This window comes from Hyperolius riggenbachi, chromosome 11, assembly GCF_040937935.1.
Source record: "Hyperolius riggenbachi isolate aHypRig1 chromosome 11, aHypRig1.pri, whole genome shotgun sequence".
Lineage (NCBI taxonomy): Eukaryota > Metazoa > Chordata > Amphibia > Anura > Hyperoliidae > Hyperolius > Hyperolius riggenbachi.
In genome coordinates, this window is record NC_090656.1 from 192,509,013 (window position 1) to 192,530,770 (window position 21,758).

Below are 21,758 nucleotides of genomic sequence, written 5' to 3' on the forward strand. Positions count from 1 at the left end.
ATTTCCGGATGGGTATATGCGCCGGCGGCGATCGGCGCATTCGGGGGGACGCCGCAGGGAGGGGGGAAGCATGTAGCTAGCGCTAGGCTAGCTACATGCTAAAAAAAAAAAAATAATGCCAATAAACACCCTCCCTGCCGTGCGCAGCAATTTTTAATAACGGCAGGGAGGTTAAGGGCTCGTTTACACTATTATGAGCGTTTGCTGATTTTTTTTTTTATTTTTTTTTTGCAAATCGCCCTAATTGCGCTTGTGTAATGATTTCCTATGACAGTGTTCACATGTAAGCATTTCATGTACCATTTTCTGAGCACTTTGGCTCAATAGAAGGTATAGGGAAATCGCAAAGCGCTTGAAAAAGCGATTTGTATAGCGATTTCCCAAGCGCTTTTATGAATAAATACATTGTATGTATTCATTTCCTGGTTAAAGAGATCACTGTAAAAATCGCAGTATAAATCTCTCAGTGCTTGCGATAGCACTGGTGATTTATAATGTGAACAAAGCCTAAGGGCCTGTTCTCACTACAAAGTTTTGCGCGGGTGATTTTACAACGTTTAGCGTGGTAAAAATCACTGTACACTCCCGCGTTTCCCGATGATCAGCGATGATTTAAGCACTGTACCATGATCGCTCGAGAATCGTGGCAAAATGCTGCAGACAACATGTTTCGCGATTGCCAGCGATGCGTGGCAATCGCAGCAGTTAGATCACTACCATATACTGTAGTTATAATTGCAGCGATTAGTGGGAATCACCCGCTAATTGCTCTAGTGAGAAGGGACCCTAAATAGCATACTGCACTCATATTAACCATAGCTTCCCCTCCATCTCAGGGCACACTCATGCCATATTACAATCTGCAGTTATAGGTTGCCTTTTACATGGACATTCTGGTATTTCCTGTCCTGCCAGTGGTTACTTTGTATCACAAGGGGCATGACTACATTTAAAGCCCCAGAAAACAGGAAGTATTCCTTCCTTCACCTCTACAGGAAACCAAGGCCACAAATAGCCACCATGAATGCACTGCAATCCTCAGCTTACAGGACAACGGAAGTGAGAAGGATATGGAGGCTGCCATATTTATTTCTTTTTAAACAGTACCAGATGCCTTGCAGTCCTGCTGATCATTCTGGCTTCAGTAGTGTCTGAATCACATGCCTGAAACAAGCATGCAGCTAATCTTGTCAGATTTTTGTCAGAGACACCCAATCTGCATGCTTGTTTAGGGTCTATGGCTAAAGGTATTAGAGGTAGAGGATCAGCAGGACTGCCAGGCAACTGGTTTTGTTTAAAATTAAATCAGTATGTCAGCCTCCATATCCCTGTCACTTCAGGGTCCCTTCAAAGGAGATATTAATACAAAATGGGACATTTTCCACAGCTTTTGCCAACCACAGGCCAGGTTCCTAGTGACACGCTGTGGTGCCATAGACCAGGGCTTTTCAACCTTTCCACTAATTGTACCACTTTTATTGCCTGAAAACTTTCAGGTACCACCAGTGTGCCTGCACAGTAGATTTGGATGCGATCGGGCTTGGCTGTTTCTGCTGGAGCCTGAATGGAGAGCAGCTACTGTGCATGCGCACACCGATGAGGAGAACTATGGGGCTCCCAGGACTGGACCTCATCTACTGAGGAGGAAACCGCTTTAGGATACAAAGGCCTCCCCTTCCCTGAGGTAAGTACCCCCGAGGCACTTTTTTCTTACAAGGTACACTTTATAGTCATCAGGGCAAAAAAGCTAAAATAAGTGGTACTTAACGGGGGCTTCCTCCAGCTCCAAGCCCCCAGGACGTCCCTCGCTGCAGCTCTGCCCAGGTCCGTCCCGGTCCCCGGCGATGGCGTCAGAGCGACCTCCAGGTCGCTCTGTACTGCGCCTGCGTGAGCGGCGCTGTCAATCACCACCACGTGGGCCAGAGCGGACTGCCTACATATTGTCAGTATTGGCAACCTAGAGGTAGATTGCCAATATAGGTAGCCATACAAGTTCCACCCCCCCCCCCCCCCCACGCGTTTAATTATAGGTAGCCTGGCCCCACCACCTGAGAGCTAGGCAGTGACTCACCACATTGTGCACCGTTGGCCTGGCTATCTCCTCCACACTAATCTGAGGTGTGAAGTATGCCGCAGAGAAGCACAGCAAGGAGGGAGGGAGGGGGAGCCAAACTTTATGGAGGCAGAACAGGACCAGGACAAGTGGCAGGTGGACAAAAAAGTGGCAGGCAAATCTGGTGTGTACCACCTGGCCAACAGCAAAGTACCACCGGTGGCAAGCGTACCACAGGTGCAAAGCCCTGGTCTAGAGAGATTAGCCTGTCTAATTAGGCCTTATCAACAAGTAGGTGCGGATACGCCGAAACGCGTTGCGAAGTTGCTGCACCCATTGACCAGAGGTTAGGCTCCCGGTGTCCATCAACATCTAGGACTACTCCCACTGTTGGCCATAGAGGAGGAACAGGTTACCACCAAGAGTCAACGAATTGGTTTTTTTTTTTACCCATAATAACACCTGAAGTTCATAGCTTTTCAGTAAGTGTTTGTAACCCTTGCGTGGTTTTTAATTAAAAGGTTTAATACACTACGGAGCACTCTTCCTCTTTTTCTTCAACAAGTAAACAGCAAGTGTAAATTAGGTCTGTCAGGTGTGCCACTCTATGCTATAGTTTGGGCTAATATGTAAACACAAGAGGTTAACCCTTTTGTGTTCCTAGGACACCAGAAAGTAAACACTGCAGGGTTTTTGTAAGATTTCTGTAAGTTGTAACAAAGAAATGTTTTTCTTTAAAGTTATGACGCTGTTGCTTATCTCCTTAGAGCAGACAGGAAGCTCTCAGTTTAGGTCCGCTTCAAAAGCTGACAGAACCAACAGGTTTTGGACTAGTCCATCTCCTCACGATGGAGTCTCAGGGTTTCCCTTTGTTTTCAAAAGCATTTGCTGAACGGCCATTGTTAAGTCTGACTGCCAAAATAGTGTGCGAGTAGGGACACTGGCTGGTCCTATTTTGGCAGTTAGACTTCTGTGTATCCCCAATGAGGAACTCGACTAGATCAAAACATGTTGGTTCTGAAAGAGTTTAACTGCTTACTTTTTCACTATAGTGGTCCTTTAAAATCGTAATTTGATAACAACCGTGAAGGTCAGGATGTACTGCTGCATTGCTGGGCTTATTTCAGTAATGTGTTAGGCCCAGTGCACATCAAAACTGCTAGCAGAAACGCTAGGCGTTTTTGAGAGCAGATTTCAGAGTGATTCTAGGCATGTTTAGAGACGTTTTCTAAACATGCCTAGCGTTTCTGGGCGCGTTTTTGTGTAGCAGATTACAAATATTGTTACAGTTAAGGTGTTACTGAACAGCTTCTGTAACAAAAACGCCTGGAAAACTGCTCTGATCTAGCGTTTTCCAGAGGGGTTTGCGTTTTTCCTATACTTTACTTTGAGGCAGAAACGCTTCTGCAAACCGCAAACGTGCAGCAGGAGGCACGTTTGCGGTTTGCTAAAAACCTCAAACCGCTGGTGTGCACCATCCCATTGAAATACATTAGCCAAGCGTTTTCACAGGTGGATGCGGTTGGCGGATCGCTGCTAAAACCGCTCTGTGTGCACTGGGCCTTTCAGACTCTCATGTGCTGTGCTGTGTTCTGACAATAAACTGCTGCATGCATCTCTGTGCCAACACACTGCTGTCTCATTTCAATTAATACTGCCATGCAGAGCAACACACGTGCCACTGCCATACATTTTTGTAAAGAGAAGTAAATGGTTGGCACTCAAAAAATTGGTACAGAAAGATCTGTAATTCATTCTGTAATTAAGATAATCCAAAATAAAATAAACGCTACTTACCGGGGGCTTCCTCCAGCCCCAAGCTCCCAGGACCTCCCTCGCCGCATCTCTGCAAGCAGCCGTTTGCCGGAGCTCCGACCCGGTCCCCGGCGATGACGTCAGAGCGACCTGGAGGTCGATTTGAACTGCGCCTGCGCGATCTGCGCTGTCAATCACCGCCACGTGGGCCAGAGCGAACTGCGCAGGGGCTGGAGGAAGCCCCCGGTAAGTAGCATTTATTTTATTTAAAATTGCCTGATAACTCCTTTAAGGACCTCAAGGCATGTGTTTGCGAAATAGATAAAATAGGAAAGGAAAGAAGGAAACAACTGGAAAAGGATAGTCGAAAAATGGAAGTTGAAAAATGACACTTGGAAAATAATGGCAGTTGAAAAACAGTTGAAATTTGGCTGTTGGAAAAAGACAGTTGAGAAATGGCAGTTTTCACTAACGTAAATAGCACGAGTAACCTCCTGTCACTCGCACCATTTATTTCAGCATGCCTTAATTTCAAGTTATCCTGCGCTCACATGTATCACCTCCAATTCCGTAATATATCACTCATAAAAGAAAAGAGAAAAAACAACAAAACATAGCGTAATACTATTTTGATGAACTTGTCCCTCTATAGCTCCGCTGCAGCCCCTGATGAGTGCGGAGGTACGAAGCGTGTTGGGCGGAGCTATAGGTGTGGGCGAGTCGACATGCTGGATCTGTCTTGCTGATATGCATGTTTTTACTGAGGAGATGTGAGTGCACTACTTTTGGTTTTTTAAATAAATGATACAGTTTTGCACTATGTCAAGCTCCTTCAGTTATTAGCTTTGCAGCATAAGATATAAAGCTGTGAGATCTGCTTACAGTGGGTTATACTGCTTAAAGAGAGTCTGAAGCGAGAATAGATCTCGCTTCAGACCTCATAGCTAGCAGGGGCATGCGTGCCCCTGCTAAAACGCCGCTATAGCGCGGCTTAACGGGGGTCCCTGTCCCCCCAAACCCCCTCCGTGCAGCGGGGGAGCGCTTCCTGGTTGGGGCAGGGCTAACCGCCGCAGCTCTACCCCATGCGCGTCTGTCAGACGCGTATCTCCGCCTCTCCCCCGCCCCTCTCAGTCTTCCTTCACTGAGAGGGGCGGGGGAGAGGCGGCGATGCGCGTCTGATAGACGCGCTGGGAGGCAGGGCTGCAGCCGTTAGCCCTGCCTCCAGGAAGAAGATTACCAGCGACCATTTTACGACCAACTTTTGCGGGGGGTGGGTTGGGGGTGAAGGGACCCCCGTTAAGCCGCGGGATAGCGGCGTTTTAGCAGGGGCACACGTGCCCCTGCTATATATAAGACCTGAAGCGAGATTTAGTCTCGCTTCAGTGTCTCTTTAAGAAACGCTGTGGAAATTGCCTGGGATAAGCACAAGTGTGGTCGCTGTCATATGGTTTGGGCAGCTACCAACAAGGTGAGAGGTCATTGATGTTGGTGCAATAGACTACACACAGGAGGAGGTGAATTGAGTTTGTGGGTTGATGCTTTTCTGCTGTCTGGGATTTGGCAGTGAGAGCAGATGGTGAGGATCTGTGAGACCCTGTCCTTGGTTTAATCACTGTGGGAGTGTCTGCTTCACTGTTTGGGCAGTTTGGAAGGAGTGCTCACTGTATAATGCTGGATACACACGGTGCGTTCGCGCACTCGATTTTCCCGTCGATTCCCGTCGATTCGTTTATTTCCAACATGTCCGATTTGGATTTCGATGGATCGTTAGGTCGATTCGGCATACTTTGCATGCGAATCGACCTAACGATCCATCGAAATCCAAATCGGACATGTTGGAAATAAACGAATCGACGGGAATCGATGGGAAAATCGAGTGCACTAACGCATCGTGTGTATCCAGCATAAGGCTTTTATTGCTGTCTGTGATCTGGCAGCAGTGACACATGGTGAGGGCTTATGATAACCGAGCTTCTAAGGGAAACACAAGTAAATGCACGGCACCTGGGGAGTTTGTGAATAAGAGACAAGTTCATCAAAACAGTGTTATTGTTTTTTCTCTTTTCTTTTATGAGTGATATATTACGGAATTGGAGGTGATACATGTGAGCGCAGGATTAAGTGGAAAAGTTGGACTATACACTATATGCTTGGTGATTGATACTGCGACCCATGGATACGTAAAGTGAAGGACTGAGTTATTAATTTATTGATCTTGTGTTAACAGTGAGTGAGCACACTGTTTCATTGGGTTGATTCTTCATTTCAAGTACCTGCACACTACGCGCGCTAGTGGATTAAGTTCAGTCAGAGGAGTGCGCGCTATGCTGCGGTAGTGCAGCATAGCGAGCGCTGGTAAGCTACGCCCGCTCCTTGACAATAACGGGCGCTCCACTAGTGCTGCCCTGACCCCCTTTGGGTCCAGTGACTTTAAAGGACGTGATCCCCACACTTTGATTAGCCCAATAGACTGCCTGTTAAAGAGACACTGAAGCGAGACTAAATCTCGCTTCAGGTCTTATATATAGCAGGGGCACGTGTGCCCCTGCTAAAACGCCGCTATCCCGCGCCTAAACGGGGGTCCCTTCACCCCCAACCCACCCCCCGCAAAAGATGGTCGGCAAGTTGGTCGTGGGGATTGTCTTCCTGGAGGCAGGGCTAACGGCTGCAGCCCTGCCTCCAGTCGCGTCTATCAGACGCGCATCGCCGCCTCTCCCCCGCCCCTCTCAGTGAAGGAAGACTGAGAGGGGCGGAGGAGAGGCGGAGATACGCGTCTGACAGACGCGCATGGGGCAGGGCTGCGGCGGTTAGCCCTGCCCCAACCAGGAAGCGCTCCCCCGCTGCACGGAGGGGGTTTGGGGGGACAGGGACCCCCGTTAAGCCGCGCTATAGCGGCGTTTTAGCAGGGGCACGCATGCCCCTGCTAGCTATGAGGTCTGAAGCGAGATCTATTCATGCTTCAGACTCTCTTTAAGTGAGGGACTTGAAATGAAGGCGTGTTGATTAAATAGCGTGAGTAACAAGAGGTTACTCGCACTATTTACATTAATGCATCAACCCCAATGTTTGTCAATCAAGGTGCGCCTTGCTCAGTTGCTTCTTTGCCTGCATTACATCACATGCCACTTGTTTTTTTTGTTTTGAAGATTGGAAAGACACAAGTTATCAGAAACAGAGCAATAACAAAATAATTGACTTCTAGAAGTGTGGGCACCGTGGGTCTCTGCATTGGAAGTCACAGACCTTAGGCCTTTGCTTCAATTTTCTTGACACCGGCCCGGTTCACATTAGCGGTTTGATTGCGGAACATAACCGGAACGGATGTGAAAGGATTCAATGTTAACCTATGGATCCATTCAAATGCGTCAGTTGGTACTAATACGTTTCGTACGTTCCGGTCCCCGGATCGAAAAATTGCTGCAGGTCCTAATTTTCCAGACTGTTCTTCCCAGCGGAACGGATTAGGACAAAAAATGCTGCAGCATTGGGGCAATGGCAAACGGAACATTTCTTCATATTGGTGAAGAAAGAGAAAGTTCCACGGTGGATGGGGGCATGTGCCGCCACGAACCTGAGCAATAGCAGGGTGCAGCAGCCGGGAGGGTGGGTGAGGGAGGGTAAAATACATACCTAATGTTCTGTAGCAGCTGGTGGTAGAGGCTTCCATCTTCTTCCGCGTCATGTGACTAGTCACATGACGCGCTGTGTAGTCCCAGCAGAAGAAGAGGAAGCCTCTACCGCCGGCTGCTACAGAACATTAGGTATGTATTTGCCGGCAAAACTGAGTAAAAACTGATCCGATCAATCATTGATCAGATCCGTTTTCACTTTCCATTTTTCAGGGTGCACAGAGCCATCCGGATCCGGGGGAAGCGGAGACCGGATCCGCTCACTGAATCAGTTTGGCTCGAAACGCTAATGTGAACCGGGCCTTATTGATAGCTCCATGTCTGCATATCGATCCTGTCACTACTCCTTCTTTATGCTCTGGTTCTTTGAGTATCAAATTTTCTTACTGTGTAGTAATCCTTCCAAGTCTTCTCTGTTTGCGTAGCAGACTAAATATAATATGCTATAGCCGTAATTATTACTTTCTATTCTTTGGAGTATATTTTTACACTCTTTAGTTTAGGGTCTTTTACAACCATTTTATACTTATTACCGTGTTGTTTTTTTGTTTTGTTTTTAATTTATACAATGCGCGTGGGCTCCCATTTGATGTTATTGCTATTTGCAGTTGCGAACACATTAAAAACCTTTTTGAAATTTAAAATAATTTTCTTGGTTGATTTGTGCAGTTGTAAGGCTTCCGTTAATGACAATTGGCAAAAAGAAAATTAAGGTATAAATATTGCTTAATACACATTTAAACTTCCCCAGATCTCCCCACCCAATTAAGGCTACTGGGGCGTTGCGTTAGAGTCAGACAATATAGTCGCATGCAAATTGCACTTACGTTATACTGCGCGGTCACATCGGTGCATTAGCAGTGTGTTGTGACGGCATACGCTGGAAAGCTTAAGAATGAAGGGTATAGGTGTTATTCTGACAGCTGTTGATTTCTTTGGTTGTCCTGGTTGTTTTCCCTGCCATTTAATTGCGGCCCTGAACTTCAAAATTGCTTGCCTTACCTTCCTGAATCTTAAAACTCTGGTTTGACCTTGGCTTGATATCTTGACCTTGTTTGCCTGCCACCTACTCGACTTGAGTTGTTCAGCACTTATGCCTGTCTGCAGACTGCCTCACCCTTGACCTGTTACAACCGCTCAAAGCTGTTCTCTGCCCATTCTGATTTCTGGTTGTTCACCAACCTGCCTGCTGCCTACCCTGGCATCAACCTGTTGTTTGACTTTGTTTTCAGCCCTTTCCTTTGGTGTTGCCTGTTCTCCCCAACGCCGGTGAGGTAATCCTGTTGGTCATGACATGGTAGCCACTGGGCAGCAAAGCCTATCAACCATTGCAGGTGAAAACCTGTGGTCACAGACTCCACACCTCCAGTAGCCTTCATCTACTGCCACTGGGAGAGTCAACAGGTCTGAACCATAACACTATATAAAATACATCTAATAAATACATCTGCATAAAACCAGGGCTGTGGAGTCGGAGTAATTTTGGGTACCTGGAGTCGGAGGTTTCAATAAACTGAAGAGTCGGATGATTTTTGAACCAAATCCATAGCCTTTATAAAAATTAGACTAAGGAGCTGGAGTTGAGTAGTCGGAGTCAGAGCAATTTTGGGTACCTAGAGTCGGTGGATTCATAAACTGAGGAGTCTGAGTCGGATGATTTATGTACCGATTCCGCAGCCATGCATAAAACATTGCTGTGCATTGCAACTATTTTACACCTTAGTTTTACTACGAGTTTCTCCTCTGAGTTGGGTGATGTTTTATATAGTTTTCCTTATGCTACACTGACTTGGCTCCTATTCATCCACTTGTTAGACTGCCACGATCTTCAGGCTCACATTCCTGACATGGACATGTCGCTGAGCTAAAATAACACGTTCTTGTACATTTTTCCACAAGTTTAAAAATAACTTGTTCTCGCTTTCTGACAGCCCTGCTGAACTGTCTAAGAAAGGCGCCTGGACAGTACAACAGGCAAACTGTCTTTCTAAGCCTATGAAAAATAAACTGGCATATCCCCTGGCATGCAATTAAAAAGGAACTCCACCTACCCAGAACAAAATGCAGTTGAAATACTTGTTACTATGTTAGTTCATCAACTGACCTAGTAAGTGCTGCAATTAAGTTGCTCAATAATGCAGTATTGTTCTTCCTCTTTAAAGTGCTACCTCTATGTCCACCCACAAGTGCTGCCACTATGTCCACCCACAAGTGCTGCAAGTGCTGCCTCTGTGTCCACCCACAAGTGCTGCCTCTGTGTCCACCCACAAGCGCTGCCTCTGTGTCCACCCACAAGCGCTGCCTCTGTGTCCACCCACAAGCGCTGCCTCTGTGTCCACCCACAAGCGCTGCCTCTGTGTCCACCCACAAGCGCTGCCTCTGTGTCCACCCACAAGCGCTGCCTCTGTGTCCACCCACAAGCGCTGCCTCTGTGTCCACCCACATGTGCTGCCTCTGTGTCCACCCACAAGCGCTGCCTCTGTGTCCACCCACATGTGCTGCCTCTGTGTCCACCCACATGTGCTGCCTCCGTGTCCACCCTCAAGCGCTGCCTCTGTGTCCACCTACATGTGCTGCCTCTGTGTCCACCCACATGTGCTGCCTCTGTGTCCACCCACATGTGCTGCCTCTGTGTCCACCCACATGTGCTGCCTCCGTGTCCACCCACAAGTGCTGCCTCCGTGTCCACCCACAAGTGCTGCCTCCGTGTCCACCCACAAGTGCTGCCTCCGTGTCCACCCACAAGTGCTGCCTCCGTGTCCACCCACAAGTGCTTCCTCTGTGTCCACGCACAAGTGCCGCCTCTGTGTCCACCCACATGTGCTGCCTCTGTGTCCACCCACATGTGCTGCCTCTGTGTCCACCCACATGTACTGCCTCTGTGTTCACCCACAAGTGCTGCCTGTATTTCCAACCATAAGTGCTGCCTCTATGTATTGTGTTACCCTGTCTTACTGTACACTTGCTGCATTGCAGGTTCCCGTTTGGCCACTGAGCCAAAGTCAACAGCGCATTACCGTCGGACTTCCGCAGCGACACAGCAGGGTAAGTAATAAAGGTCAATGGGTGACACAGAAAATGTAAATATTTTGGCGGTGGTGCAGCACACATGCATGCAATGACATGAATACAACCGGGAAACCCAGGAATCCCAGTGACGTACTTCTTGTCCAGCAGGGAGTCTGTCACTGGGCGAGAGGCAGCAAAAAGGGGGCACTAAGGGCTTGATTCACTAAGCTGCGCTGCTAAAGTGTAGGGAGCGCTGAAAACTTATGCGCGCTCCCTTGTATTTAGTGGCCGCTACTTTACTCCCACCCTGAGTCTTGTCGTGTCCTGTAGCTGTTTAGGACGCATTTGATTGGCCAGTCATGACAGACAGCCTATTAGGCCAATCAAAGTGCAGGGATCACATCCTAAACAGCTACAGGATGCGACAGGGCTCAGGGCAGGAGTAAAGGCGCGACCTCTAAATACAAGGGAGCGCATGTAAGTGAGTAGCACACGCTACCCAGCCCGTAGCATTCACTGAGGATTTTAACAAACACAAAAAGATATCTTGCTCTCCTAGTCCCGGATAGTCAACCAGAGGTATAGTCCTTTTAGGAGTTCATGCAATGCGACGCTCCGTAGTGGGGTAACTTGGCAGAAAAATCAGAAAAAGATGGAGCGCGCCATAGTGCATTAGTCATAAAAGATAATTTATTACAAATTAAAAAGTTCTACTCACAAACTTAATTGTGTTGCTCGCATATCAGCGGGCAGCCAACCGCTTATCTCAGCAGGGGCGGATGACGCGCTGTGGCCAGCAGCGCGTAGTTCCCGATGACCTGGGCTCCATCTTGCTGGGAGGTGGGCGTGGCTGTGTTCAACAGGCGTGTGAAGTCATAACGCGTTTCGGCGCACGGCGCCTTTGTCAGATGACGTTGCACGCTTACGGGGAAACGTATATAGTATTTCCTCGCACTGTCGCCTTAGCAACAGGGGGAAGTCTCAATGAACTTTATTAACAAAACACCGGGGGGACGGCTGGACTGTGATGCGGAAGTTTATATTGAAAATAAATATTATGCCGTCATCTCCCGTTGCACTGATACACATATACACGGAACTTTTATACATAAAAAAGCTTACTGAACATTTCAAAACTATAATTTATACTTTACATCAGAAGAAAATATATATATATATATAAATGTAATGCAACATCATTAAAAACAATAATACCTCACATACGTAATGAGTTCTTATCATAGTAAATTGCAGGTAAAAACAACTCGGATAAAAAAATGAAATAAAAAACCAAAAACCAAAAACACCCACAATGGTGCATCAAATATTACGCATCAAATCATCATAGTCCACTATTCAATTAGCATTCGTGTGGCAGTCTACGGATTTTTAGTGCAAACAATGTACTCAAATAGCAACTGATAGAACCATAAACTGACACATATTAAAATATTCCTACCTATAAGAACACCTCTATAAAAAACTGTATAAGTATTATTATACTGTGGCGTAAAAAACCTGTATAGGTATTGTCGTACTGTGGTTTAGAAACCACATACATAAATAAAACGAATGTTGCCACAATGACTAGACAGCCACTGCTGCTGGTCACTTATTACCTAAACCAAACCTGTGGTACATTAGGAAAGATGACATTGCCATCCTTTGGAAAGGACGTGAAGTCCAATCATAAAGGACTTAGGGACCATATCAGTTTATAGGATGGGGCTGGGAAAAGAGACATGGAAAGAGGAAAGAAGGAAAGCAGGAGGAGAAGGGGAGGGAGAAGGGGAGGGAAAAGGGGAGGAACATACAGGACCAGGACAAGGGATATAAGGAGTGACAACCGTGAGTGAGAAAGGGAAAACGGGGGTGAGGGGGGGGGGGGGGGGGAGAAGAAGAGGGACAGGAAGGAAAAGAGGGGGGGGGGGGGAAATGATGGGCCAGAGTGAGCTGGTCAGTGGGGTGAATTTACAGTGAGATCCTAATCAACAAGGGACCATAATGGAGGAGGAGACAGGAGCCTGCTATGGACAGTGCCTATTATATATCATACTCACCGCCCTCATCTAGTGTAAGATCTGCTACTATTAGGAAGGCTGGAAGGAGGAAGAAAAAGAATCAAATTAATATTTAAAACTACACTTGGAGGTGGATAAACTTTAGAACATCAACTATTATATCACAGATATGTTGAAATCTTCAAACCCTCATTCAGGCCCCTAGGGCTCAAAGCATCCAATTTAAATATCCAAAAAGTTTCTCTCTCACATAGCCTCCTAAATCTCTGTCCTTGAAGCAAAGTTTTTGGAATCAATTCGAGGCCCACAATTTTAAGGGTGCCCACACTACTGTTGTGGTGCTCTTTAAAATGGCGAGGAACACTGTGTTTTTCCACCCCAGCAAGAATGTTCCTCTTGTGTTCGCCTAGTCTTTGCCTAAGTGGTCTAGTGGTTCTACCCACGTAGAATTTTGGGCAACCACAGGTAAGGAGGTACACTACATAATCACTTGCACAATTTATACAATCTTTTAATTCGTGAACCTGATGGTTACCATCAATTACTTCTCTTGCTCTATGTCTGATGAATGTGCAGCAGCCACATCTCTTCACATTACACCTGTAGGTGCCCTTCAGGGAGGGAAACATGCTACAAGGTCTCATTGGTTTTTTCTTTACATTACTAGGAGCTATAGTATTCTTAATGGATTTTGCTCTCTTAAAGATAACTGATGGACGATCTGGGATGATGTCTCTCAGCAGTGGGTCCTGTTTCAGGATAGGTCAGTTCTGCGTCACTATATTTCTGATTGTATTAGAGGCTTCAGTATTGGTGGTCAGAGTGTGTTTTTACATTAATTTTGGAATTCTCTTTAGGCTTAGGTCTCACTTTATATTCATTCAATGTATTTTTTATATACTCAGGCTTATAACCCTTCTCGGTGAATTTGTTGGACAGTACTTCACCCTGTTCTAGGTAATCATTGTCTGAAGTACAATTACGTCTCAACCGGCAGAATTAGCTTCTAGGGATATTTTGTATCCACCTTTGATTATGACAATTAGAAGCATGCAGGTATGAATTACCTGCTGTAGGTTTAAAATGGGTTTTGGAGCATATGAGACCTTCGTTGTCTGCAAACAGCTCCAAATCTAAAAAAACAAGGCTTTCACCAGAGATGACATGAGTGAAGGTTAGACCAAAATTATTGTTATTACAATAAATCAAAAATTCCTCAAAAGTTCTGACATCACCATCTCATATAAGTAAGATATCATCAATGTACCTAGTGTAAAACACTAGGGGCCATATGCAATTCACTTTTTCACCTGAGTTTTCTCGTAGGAGATAATTTTTCATCTTCAATTTAAAATAACTTTCCAGCACTTTTCAACAAAAAAAAGTACCAAAAAGTAGGTGAAAAAGTACGGTCAATATTATTTTAAGTATTTTCTTGCTTTTTGTTGGCTTCAAAGGCATTTTATTGACAAGTTTAAAATTATCACCTAAGAGAAAACTCAGGTGAAAAAGTGAATTGCATATGGCCCTAGGTGTTTATTGAAAGGGTTATGGGACCAGGGGCCATATGCAATTCACCTTTTCTCCTGAGTTTTCTCCTAGGAGATAATTTTTCATCTTCGATTTAAAATAATTTTTTAGCACTTTGCTATGGAAAAAGTACCAAAAAGAAGATGAAACAGTACCGCCAAAATTATTTTGAGTATTTGTACGCTTGCTGGTGGTTTAACCACTTGCCGACCGCCCACAGCCCATGGGCGGCGGCAAAGTGGACGCCTAAAGGACCGCAATACGCCTTCAGGCGGCGCGTCCTTTAGGCATGCCGGGGGAGCGATCGCGTCATTGATGACGCGCGCTTCCCCCGGAAACTGGCTCTGCCCACCCGCCGTAACATCCCGCCGGCCATACGGAAGCGCCGGCGGGATGTTAACCCCGCGATCGCCGCTACAAAGTGTATAATACACTTTGTAATGTATACAAAGTGTATTATACAGGCTGCCTCCTGCCCTGGTGATCCCAGTGTCCGAGGGACCACCAGGGCAGGCTGCAGCCACCCTAGTCTGCACCCAAACACACTGATCTGCCCCCCCCCCGCCCACTGATCGCCCACAGCACCCCTCAGACCCCCCCCCCCTGCCCACCCCCCAGACCCCTGTTTGCACCCAATCACGGCCCTAATAACCCATCAATCACTCCCTGTCACTATCTGTCAACGCTATTTTTTTTTTATCCCCCCCCCCTGCCCCCTGCCCCCTCCTGATCACCCCCCCCACCCCTCAGATTCTCCCCAGACCCCCCCCAGACCCCCCCCCCCCTGTGTACTGTATGCATCTATCTTCCCTGATAACCTGTCAATCACCCGTCAATCACCCATCAATCACCCCCTGTCACTGCCACCCAACAATCAGCCCCTAACCTGCCCCTTGCGGGCAATCTGATCACCCACCCACACCAATAGATCGCCCGCAGATCCGACATCAGATCACCTCCCAAATCCATTGTTTACATCTATTCTCTCCTCTAAACACCCACTAATTACCCATCAATCACCCCCTATCACCACCTGTCACTTTTACCTATCAGATCAGACCCTAATCTGCCCCTTGCGGGCACCCAATCACCCGCCAACACGCTCAGATTGCCCTCTGACCCCCCCTTATCAATTCGCCAGTGCATTAATTACATCTGTTCTTCCCTGTAATAACCCACTGATCACCTGTCAATCACCTGCCAATCACCTATCACCCATCAATCACCCCCTGTCACTGCCACCCATCAATCAGCCCCTAACCTGCCCCTTGCGGGCAATCTGATCACCCACCCACACCATTAGATCGCCCGCAAACCCGCCGTCAGATTACCTCCCAAATGTATTGTTTACATCTGTTATCTTCTCTAAACACCCACTAATTACCCATCAATCACCCATCAATCACCCCCTATCACCACCTGTCACTGTTACCTATCAGATCAGACCCTAAGCTGCCCCTTGCGGGCACCCAATCACCCGCCCACACGCTCAGATTGCCCTCAGACCCCCCCCCCCCCCCCTTATCAATTTACCAGTGCATTAATTACATCTGTCCTTCCCTGTAATAACCCACTGATCACCTGTCAATCACCTGCCAATCACCTATCACCCATCAATCACCCCCTGTCACTGCCACCCAACAATCAGCCCCTAACCCGCCCTTGCGGGCAAACTGATCACCCACCCACACCAATAGATCGCCCGCAGATCCGACATCAGATCACCACCCAAGCGCAGTGTTTCCATCTATTCTCTCCTCTAAACACCCACTAATTACCCATCAATCACCCCCTATCACCACCTGTCACTGTTACCCATCAGATCAGACCCTAATCTGCCCCTTGCGGGCACCCAATCACCCGCCTACACGCTCAGATTGCCCTCAGACCCCCCCTTATCAATTCGCCAGGGCATTATTTACATCTGTCCTTCCCTGTAATAACCCACTGATCACCTGTCAATCACCTGTCAATCACCCATCAATCACCCCCTGTCACTGCCACCCATCAATCACCCCTGTCACTGCCACCCATCAATCAGCCCCTAACCTGCCCCTTACGGGCAAACTGATCACCCACCCACACCAATAGATCGCCCGCAGATCCGACATCAGATCACCACCCAAGCGCAGTGTTTCCATCTATTCTCTCCTCTAAACACCCACTAATTACCCATCAATCACCCCCTATCACCACCTGTCACTGTTACCCATCAGATCAGACCCTAATCTGCCCCTTGCGGGCACCCAATCACCCGCCTACACGCTCAGATTGCCCTCAGACCCCCCTTATCAATTCGCCAGGGCATTATTTACATCTGTCCTTCCCTGTAATAATACTAATAAATTATGCATAAGCGGTGTCATTCATTACTTGGGACTTGTCACTCCCTAAAATATGGAGATGAGGCCAACCTGAGCTATAGACATATACTAAACAATTAAACAATTAAATTGGTCACACAGCCTCATAAAGTATACCAAGTACGTTTATTGTATCAAAATTGTAAAAAGACACCAATCCTCAGGCATAATAACCATAGGTCAGTATATCCCCCATGATCCCCATAAAAACATTTATTGCGGATGACATATATAACGCTAACTGCGTAACAAACAATAGTTAAATATTTTAAGCATGAAAGACAAAACTGTGTCTGGCCAGAAACATCAGTCCTGCTGCACTTAACCACGTCCGCGCATTCATGCACCACACATACATGTGCCTTAATTTTGGATATGGGGGGCCCCCTTAAGATTAACTTGGATCCCACCAGGTGGTTCAGTTCATCAGAATTTCACCAGAACTTGAATATTCACCACTTGGTCAAAGCAAGAAGGGGTAGATCTCACCCATATCAGATGTAGGTTTTGCATCTAGGAAACTTCCGTCGGTCCGTTTAACAGAGTCCTATCGATTGGCCTGGGAGCGTAATACTGCTGGCTCCACCATGCCGCAACTCTCCTACACGGAAGACGCCAACCCGGAGTTCCGTGCCTCACGTGTGTGGATGATGCTGCGGTGCACGCAGCCGCGTCAGCTCCGCCCACCGACGCGTTTCACGTCCTAATTGGACGTTTCATCAGGGTGTGGTTTCACTAGCAAACGTCACCACCTATGTAGTGGCTCAGGCTCCGCCCACCGCATCTCCGTTGTCATGCTTACCATTCATTTTGCATTGCATAGCGTATATGCGGTGCGGCCTGTATATAAAATACTCTGTAAGTCAGCTTCTTTTGTCCTGTTACATCACAAACAAATCATATCTGTGTTTGATCTTGTGGTCTATACAGGTACCATTCTCGAAAGCTTTTCACTTATAACGGTTAGATTTAGTGGAAATCCACATCAGCACACTAAATGTCCACAGCAAAGAAAGATCCCAGAAAAAGAAAGTCCATACATGTAGACAATAGCACAGTTCATCATCCAAGAATGTTATACTTTGCCAGATCGATCATTTCACGCTGCATATTTACATGGCAATTCCCATCTGATTACTTATTATTATTAGGGCACGTATTATCCTTAAAGGCACAGTTATCATTCATTGCGGATCCGTTCATACACATACTTTACCCATTTTTTCACAGAGTTACACAAAGCATATACATACTGATCACAAAAGTGCCCCGCAATGAACACTGATTTTACTCCAGATAACATTATTGGGTCAGTATGTCAATATCTATTGGCTCTGTGGAAGGGGGATAGGTCTAATTTAGCATTTAACCCCTCAGGTACTACAGTGGCAAGTTTGAAAATCCACATCGCCTCCTTGCAGTAGAGTATTTCGTCAAAGTCACCACGTCTATTTGATATCTTTAAATTGTAAATCCCTTTGACTGTGGTTCCCCTCAAATTGTTCTGATGGCATTCCCTATAGTGGTCATAAATGACCCCTGTCGATTTCCCTTTGGTTATCTTTCCAAAATGCTCAAGGACCCTCTCTTTTAGTGCCCTTTTAGTCTTGCCAATGTACTTTAGTCCACACGGACACTGTATCATGTACACTACCTTTTTAGTGTCACAATTTATAAATGATCTAATGGCAAACTCTTTGTTGCCACTGCTATCAAAAAATACATTGGCATGATCAACATAGGGACAAAGCTTACACTTGGAACATTTGAACATCCCTGTAGGCTTCCTACTATCAAGCCAAGTCGAGGGGTTCTTTTGCAATTCACTATGTACCAATCTGTCTTTTAAATTTGGCGCTCTTCTGGCAGTTAGAAGTGGTCTTGGACCCACTATTTTCTCGATTTCTTTATCAGAAGTAAGTATTGGCCAGAATCTGCTCAGTAACTCACGTAAATTGTTCCAGTGAGCCCCAAAGCTCATTTTGTGTCACAAGTTAGTGGAAAATGACACTTTGTGAAAAAAACAATAAAAATCAATTTTCCGCTAACTTTTGACAAAAAATAAAATCTTCTATGAACTCACCATACTCCTAACGGAATACCTTGGGGTGTCTTCTTTCTAAAATGGGGTCATTTGTGGGGTTCCTATACTGCCCTGGCATTTTAGGGGCCCTAAACCGTGAGGAGTAGTCTGGAAATCAAATTCCGCAAAATGACTTGTGAAATCCTAAAGGTACTCATTGGACTTTGGGCCCTTTAGCGCAGTTAGGGTGCAAAAAAGTGCCACACATGTGGTATTGCCGTACTCAAGAGAAGTAGTAGAATGTGTTTTGGGGTGTATTTTTACACATACCCATGCTGGGTGGGAGAAATAACTCTGTAAATGGACAATTGTGTGTAAAAAAAATGAAAAAATTGTCATTTACAGAGATATTTCTCCCACCCAGCATGGGTATGTGTAAAAATACACCCCAAAACACATTCTACTACTTCTCTTGAGTACGGCAATACCACATGTGTGGCACTTTTTTGCAGCCTAACTGCGCTAAGGGGCCCAAAGTCCAATGAGCACCTTTAGGCTCTACAGGGGTGCTTACAAATTAGCACCCCCCAAAATGCGAGGACAGTAAACACACCCCACAAATGACCCCATTTTGGAAAGTAGACACTTCAAGGTATTCAGAGAGGGGCATGGTGAGTCCGTGGCAGATTTCATTTTTTTTTGTCGCAAGTTAGAAGAAATGGATTCTTTTTTTTTGTCACAAAGTGTCATTTTCCCCTTACTTGTGACAAAAAATAATATCTTCTATGAACTCACTATGCCTCTCAGTGAATACTTTGGGATGTCTTCTTTCCAAAATGGGGTCATTTGGGGGGTATTTATACTATCCTGGAATTCTAGCCCCTCATGAAACATGACAGGGGGTCAGAAAAGTCATAGATGCTTGAAAATGGCAAAATTCACTTTTTGCACCATAGTTTGTAAACGCTATAACTTTTACCCAAACCAATAAATATACACTGAATGGTTTTTTTTTTATTAAAAACATGTTTGTCCACATTTTTCGCGCTGCATGTATACAGAAATTTTACTTTATTTGAAAATTGTCAGCACAGAAAGTTAAAAAAATCATTTTTTTGCCAAAATTCATGTCTTTTTTGATGAATATAATAAAAAGTAAAAATCGCAGGAGCAATCAAATAGCACCAAAAGAAAGCTTTATTAGTGACAAGAAAAGGAGCCAAAATTCATTTAGGTGGTAGGTTGTATGAGCGAGCAATAAACCGTGAAAGCTGCAGTGGTCTGAATGGAAAAAAAGTGGCCGGTCCTTAAGGGGTAGAAAGACTGTGGTCCTCAAGTGGTTAAAAGACATTTTATTGACAAGTTATAAAAATATCACTTTGGAGAAAAGTCAGGTGAAAAAGTGAATTGCATATGGCCCCAGATGTGTTGGCTCTCCCAATAGGCCATGTACAAATTGGCGAAACTGGGAGCAAACCCCGCCCCCATAGATGTCCCGCATGTCTGCAAATAAAGCTTATCCATAAAACTGAAATAATTATGTGATAAAGCAAAGTGGAGAAGATCCAAAATGAATTGACCTTGTGACATTGGGAGTGTGCAGTCTAAAGTCAAAAAATAATGCACCGCCTCTAGGCCTTTATCATGGGGGATACTCGTATAGAGGGATGACACATCTAATGAGGCCCAGAGGAACCCTTTTTCCCACCTATACTTTTGTAACATCTCCATCACATGTAGGGAATCACGTGTATATGCTTGGAAGTCAAGTGCTAGAGGCTGCAAATAGTAGTCCACGTAAGAAGAGATGTTTGCCACAGTCCCTCCATCCCCGCTACAATAAGTCTTCCTGGGGGTTTGGTTATGCTCTTATGTATTTTAGGGATGTGGTAAAAATAAGGAATAGATGGGTGATTAGGAACCAAAAACCTTTTCTCATGTTCATTAACAATATTATTCAAGTATGCATTGTTAACCAATCGTTGTAGTTCATCTTTAAAGGCGGTAGTGGGATCATTGGGAAGCAGTTGATAAGTAGATGTGTCAGACAGTAACCTTAAACCCTCATTCAAATAATCGACAAAATTCATCAACACAGTTCCTCCCCCTTTATCAGCCTGTCTAATTACAATCTCCCTGTTGTCTGCGAGTTCTTTTAGAGCTTTCTTTTCTGACCCATTTAAATTGTGATTTTTACTGGCCTGTTTTTCTCTACAAACACCCTTAAATTGGTCCAGTACTACCTGATAGTAGGTGTTGACAAACTGGCCCTAAGACTGAGTGGGGTAAAACACTGATTTTGGTCTAAAATGTGTGTGCTTTATATTAGTGTCAGGCACATAATGCAACCAGTCCTCATCAATTCCCATTGAGGTATCACCACTATTCTCATATCTCATTTGCTCATCACTTGAATGCATTTCTATAGGCTCACTGGAATTTGGCGATATCTCAGAACCATCATCAAATACAGTATTAACCGGAAGAGTCTTTTCTTTTTTCGATGAAAAAAATCTTTTAAGGGTTAATGACCTGATAAACCTATGCAAGTCCTTTTCTCAACAAAGATTGCTCATTTGCATTGAGAACATGGGAGGATAGATTGTATATTTTTATTGTGGACTGTCCACTGTTGTGAGCTCTATATTTCTCCTTTCTTTTTTGGACGGCTCTTCCTCCTCTGTTCCCTCTTCTACCTCTTCTAGTCCCCTTTTTCTCAAACTCCCTTGGGTCTGAGGAGGTCCTGATACTAAAAAATGATCTTGACCTGGATCTCTCACCCCTCCCTCAGGGCTTATGGCTCTCAGAAAGGACCCCAGGGCTGTAATGGATTGGGCTTCCTGTCTGTTAGTCCCAGATTCTCCAATTTCTATCGGGTCCCGAGCATATGCACGAGTTTCCGTAGTGTCAAGTATATAGGAATCTCGTCGTTTAGGGATGGCACCTTCTCTTTCTCCTTTCATTCTCTCTCTGAACCTTTCCAGATATCCTGACACAGTGTGATCTGTGTTTTTTGGAAGCTCAATGTTTTTGGAGAACCTTTGGGGGGTATGTGCTCTGGCCGGACCTGTTGTGGTATTTTTCTCTATAGGTGGTCTCTCCCAGGCCCTACTTTTTTTATTATTATAATCGTTCCTCCCTCTATTTTTGTATTGGTCATTTCTCCTATGGAAATCTGGAGGATGATTAGATTTATAAGGTCGCTTGTGCATTTGCTTGGGGGCATGATGTACTCGCCTAGGCGGAGTGGATTGATGGGGAACTTGTTTGTGAGACCATTTAGACCTCTCTGATGTGGCTCGATTTGAACTGCCATCTCCAGGTTCCTTTTTAGGATATCCTTGATGGGAATTCCTCCTGGATAGTGGGGGGATG

General features: G+C 45.6%; 1 protein-coding gene across 8 annotated transcripts in view; it reads right to left on the reverse strand.

Moving 5' to 3' along the window:
• Positions 1-21,758, reverse strand: part of MUS81 (MUS81 structure-specific endonuclease subunit) — a 219,811-nt gene that overhangs the window by 84,401 nt on the left and 113,652 nt on the right. Inside the window, exon 3 of one of the 8 annotated variants that reach the window (XM_068260466.1) lies at positions 12,507-12,545. The exons of the other annotated variants lie outside the window; for them this stretch is intronic. The gene's annotated coding sequence lies outside the window, so the exon portion shown is untranslated. The remainder of the gene's footprint in view (positions 1-12,506; positions 12,546-21,758) is intronic. 8 annotated transcript variants of the gene reach the window in all.